The sequence below is a fragment of the Thamnophis sirtalis genome, unplaced genomic scaffold (assembly GCF_051295495.1).
Source record: "Thamnophis sirtalis isolate CommonGarterSnake01/CBP01778 unplaced genomic scaffold, rThaSir2_p1.2 scaffold_14, whole genome shotgun sequence".
Lineage (NCBI taxonomy): Eukaryota > Metazoa > Chordata > Lepidosauria > Squamata > Natricidae > Thamnophis > Thamnophis sirtalis.
The window spans coordinates 20,399,614-20,405,017 of record NW_028261394.1 but is presented as its reverse complement, the minus strand read 5'-3'; positions in this window follow the sequence as shown (position 1 = coordinate 20,405,017).

Here is a 5,404-nt window from a genome sequence, read left to right as displayed (position 1 = left end):
TCTAAAGTCCCACAAGATCTTGACTCTCTCATTCTTTAAAACCTTCTGAACCTGACATTCCCAGTAGTTTTTGCCGTACTCAAATACAAATTTTTGGCACAATTTCCAGTGAATGATCTTAGCAACGCAGTCATGGCGTTGTAGGTAGTCAGTTTGTGAAATTTTGCTGCACCCGCTGATCAAGTGGTCAACTGTCTCTTCTTTCTCATTACAGAGGCGACATTTGCTGTTGGTAGTAACATATTGAATTTTTGCCTTCATGCAGTTTGTGGCTAAAGCTTGTTCTTGAGCTGCCAAAATAAAGCCTTCTGTTTCTTTTTTCAGTGCTCCTAATCTTAACCAGTTCCAAGTTAGCTTTTGGTCAGCTTTGCCTTCAATACTTTTTTTTTGAGAAATTTTTTTATTGTTTTAGTTAAACAAAAACACACAAAAAAAGAATCATCTTTCGTTACATCTTGTAGAAAGCATATTTTCCATGTGTTTCTTCCACAATCCTTACATATACTTCATTCAAATTGAGTTGTACATTTTAAGTCAATAAAGAAAAATTATGTATTTTACTACCCCTGTACCACAATTCTCATTTAATTACCATTATTTAAACATGTTTTTATCTAGAATCATTTATATTTAAAGACACAACCACCTACTGGCATTCATTTGCAGTTTCGATAGATCTCTAATAACATTACACCTTTATGACATATTCTAAAACAAATTCAGTTAAGATATCTAAGCATTCCCCCCCTCCATAACACATCTGTATGTATCATTAAATATTATCCATTAATATTTCTTTGTTATTATTGTAGTTGACTAAAAATTACTGTTTATCTCACTTCTCCTCTCCACAGGCCCACACAATATTATACCTTTATAGCCATCCTTAAAGAATGATTTATTAATAAGATTTATAGGTCTTTTCCTTCAATCCCAAATTAGTTAATTACGTGCTAAGAAAATAAACATTAAATATCTAAGACAATCTAAGAGATGTTAACATTTCTACTTAACAATCACCAAAAGTATACATAAGCATTTCTATGGCCTGGTTATTTATCCTAATTAAGGTTATCATTTCACTATTGGTATCATAGTAAATTATATGTTAATGAATCAACATTCAATGGTAATCTAGAAGAGTCTATAAAGTACTAAAGTCTCTACTTATTAATCATCAATAATTGACTAGCTTTTTTTTTCATCAACTAGCATTATTAACCAGTGTCTTTCCAGTAACAAAATGGTTTTTTCTCTCTCGCCAGCTGTTATGTCGATTCTCTTTCCAGGACCTTTCCAGGGTTTAAGACTTCTCTCCGCACTTTGTAGCTTAAAAGATCTCTCATGTAGTTTTGTTGTCCTTGAGTTGTTATTAATGTAAGCTTAACTTTGGTTGTCAGGTTTATTTCTGGATAATTTGTCTTATTAACTCCATCTTTTTCGCTTTCTTTTTCTCCTGCATCTTGGAGTTTGGGGTGAAGCACCAAATTATCAAAGTCACTTTTCCAGCTTCCCTTCTTTCCACCTTCACTCACGTTTACTCCATTAATAAGTTCATCTAACTTCTTATCTTTGTTTTCTATATTTTCATTCACTTCTTTAATTTCTGGGGCTGCAACCCCATCATCTTTTTTTGTGATATCCCATAGTCTGTCCCATTTCTTGTCAAATCTCTCAAGTCCTTCTGAGATGTTTTGAAGTCCAGCCAAGATGTTTTGAATTATCAAGTTTTCTACATCTGAGTATTGATCCATTTTTTAGAGTAAAAAGAAATATAAAGAAAAACCAAAGAAAGGAATTTGGTACTTTCTGCCACTCTATAGCCTGTCAGAAATTTTTGAAAAATATATCTATTTTTATTTTAAATCTTAAGCAGATGTTCTTTTATGGTTTTCAAAGAAGAAGGGTTCTAATCTTTTTCTTTCCTTTTCCAATTCTTGCCAAAATATTTTCCACACGCACCATCAGTACACTATTTGTGACCTTGTCTTTATCAGGTTTTAAAAACAAGTTCCAAACCCTTCTGTTGCAAAGTCAGTGTAGTCAAATAGGAGTGAAACAAAGGATACATTGTTACAACAGCAAAAGAAAAAAAACTTCAGACCTAGGCTTTCAAATGGCAGATTCAATTATTTTTAAAAACTTTTTCTTAAGTATCTTTAATATAATAACAAGTAGAAGGAGAAGTTTATTAAAGTAAAAAAGGTTTTAATTTAAGCCAAAAAAGTTAAAGTAATAAAAAGAAATAGAGGAAAAAAGATCAGTCCCTTCACCTCAAGCGGAGAAACAGGAAACGTTGCAATCACTTCAATCCACAAACCATGGTTACAGGCAAGAGCAAAAAACTTTCTAAGGCAGTCCAATAGGGATTAAATATGCCGCTTTGTTCTTACTTAAAGGACTAATTTAGTTTACGAAAAGAGTTTCTTAGGGCAATCTTCTAAAAGAAAAGAAGAAAACCTCACCAGTTGGAACACTTTCACTTCTTTTTTTTTCTGGAGCCGTCTCCAACTATGTCAGCCTGGGGGCTGCCTGTTTGCTGCTGGTTGGAAGCGCTTCCCTTGGGTCAATTAGGGACTTTGTGATGTCCCTGCGACCAGCAAGGTCTTGTCTTCCCAGTCACCGTCTCTTTGGGATGGTTTAGGTCCTGCCGGACCGTCCAGAGGCAAAAGTGTCATCGGCGGATTCGGACTGTTGAGTCCGCACGATGTAACATTGCGATGTTGGCTCCTCCTCGCCTTCAATACTTTTCAAGTATTGGCTATGCATAGCTTTGTTATTCCAATTTTCAGCTCGCTTCTCAATTACCTCTTTCTTATATTCAGCTTTTGACTTAGTTGTCTTTAAAAGGCCTCCATTGTTGTTGTTGTTGTTGTTATCTGTCCCTTTGCACATACGCTGAGTGCTTTTGTACCAGAGACAAATACCTTGTGTGTCTAATCACACTTGGCCAAAATAAAGTATTCAATTACATTTAACAGTTACAAAGGAGCATCCTTCTCCCACTATGTGGGAGCTAGAATGGCTGGTTCTGTTCTTCATCCAAATTGAAACTGGGATTAGAAAGTTAACAGGCAGAGAGTCTGGGACTTCCACTCTTGATCAACATTTATTTATTTACTTATTTATTTATTTATGAAAATTATACATCATCCATCCATCTATCTAGTGACTCTGGGCAAGCATGATAAAAATGACAATATAAAACATGAAAAATATTAACATTAAAATTATTATTTTTTAAAGCTGATATAGGGACCACTATACATCGGGGTGGAGATGGGCTTTCCCTTAACCACTTCCAGTGGAAGGTCCCCATCAGGACCCCAGGCCAAAGGGCAGAGCCAGGTTTTAAGGCCCTGTAAACCTTTATTTACAAAAAAATGCCTTCATTAAGACCAGCAACTGCAAACTGAAAAATTGTGTGTGTGTTTGTGTGTGGACCAGATCCAGGGTTCAAGGGTTAAAATGTTACTTTCCTCTGCTTCACAATAGCAACAGCACTTAGATTTATATACCGCTTCACAGTACTTTACAGCCCTCTGTAAGCAGTTTACAGAGTTAGCCTCTTGCCCCCCCCCCCCCCAATCTGGGTCCTCATTTGACCCACCTCGGAAGGATGAGTCAACCTTGAGCCTGGTTGAGATTCGAACTGCCAAATTGCAGGCAGCCGGCAGTCAGCAGAAGTAGCCTGGGGTACTGCACTCTAACCACTGTGCCACTGTGGCTCAATGGTCTAAGAGCCCTCCCTTTGTGATGGAGGAGCAGCTGAGGTCAGTATCTGGTGAGGACCCCGTTTCTGACCTCACCTCACAGACTTAGTAAATGACCTAGGGTGGAGAGAAGAGGCTGCAGCCAAGGGCCTCTGGCTCTCAAGGGCCCAATCAGCCACTGCTCTGGGCCCTTTGGGGAAAACAGAGCAGGTTACTATCACTTTGGGAGCCACATTCTAATCCATGTCACGTGGTGTCCTTGGAACAGCTCCTCTCTTGGGCAGTTGTTAGGGGGGGAATAAGGAGGAGTCTTGCATGCATTGCCAGGGCCTTTGATAGTAAAACAGGATATAAATTTCATAAACTATTTGTCACAGCTATGATGTGCTGAGGTGGCTTCTACCCCCTTCCCTCTTTAATTTGTAAATGATTTCTTTGGGCGACTTGCCCGTCTTAAGGTCTATGGAGTTTCTCATCCAGGTTATGATTGTCCCAAAGGTCCTTTTTCAACAGGCAACTGGACTTACTGGTTTTTCTTTGAAAATATTTCACATTATCACCAGAATTGAAGAAGCTTATTGGATGAGAAGTGAAATGCCTTCAAGGGAAAAAAAAAGAAAGTGCAGTTGCCTCTTGAAAAAGCATCTTTGGGACATGACCCCAGATGACTGAGAATCTCCATAGACTAATCGTGGCTTGTTCAATACAACAAACCATAGCTTAGTTTTTCAGTTCTGGTGAAATTATCCACCATTCATTCAGAACTGAAGAAGCTTCTTGGATGAGAAGGAAACACCAAGAAAGTCCAGTTGAAAAAGCACTTTTGGGACACCGGTCTTAACCAACAGCAGGAATGCGAGGGTGGGGGGGGCTTTCCCGCTGCTTTCCAAGGAAGCAAAGGGCTCCCCTTCCCCCTCTGTAGGACTGCTCCCCGCGTGAAAAGCCCACCTCCACGGCTTATTTGACAGAGGCCAAAGCCGGCAGATTCGTTCAGCCTCTCCTTCTGCACCCCACCCGCCCCCGGCAATGGAGACCCAGGTTCCCAACAGGCAGCGCAGCCGGACGGGGCAAGGATGCGCTCGGAAGGAGGTTTGGGGCGCGGCTTTTCGGCTGGGGGAAGCGAAGGTATCAAAGGGGCTCTTGAAGGCGGGAGGCAGAGTCCTGGTGGGCGGGCACGGAGACCCCCCACCAGAGCATCGCGTCCCTCGAGGGCTCCGCCTAAGACCCGCGGGGCTGCGTTGGGGAGAAGGGGGTAGCAGGGGTTGCCTGCTCCGCCGGCTGAAGCGCTTCCTGCAAAGCCGGCGGACCAGGAACCCGCCCGAAACCTCGGAGGGGTCTGAACGGCGGCTCTGCGGACCTTCCGCGCACAGGGATGGTCTAGATGGCCTCCCGGATCCCTCTGGCCCGCAGGGAGAGCCCCTCGCCCCCGCGCAGCAGAGCAAAAGCCCCTCGCCCGCGAGACCGGCAACCCAGAACGCGGCAGCCGCCCCGATAACCGCCTCTGAGACGCTGCCTCGAGCGTCGCGTGACCCGAACCGCGGCCCCTTTAAATGGGCGGGGGCCGTCGGCCGGTCACGTGCCTGCCTGGCCGGGGAGGGGGGCGGGAGAGGAGGCAAGAAAGCGGAAGAGCGGCTTTTCTTCCTTTGTCATAATGCGCTGGGTCACGTGGGACCGCAGGAGCGCGCTGTGAC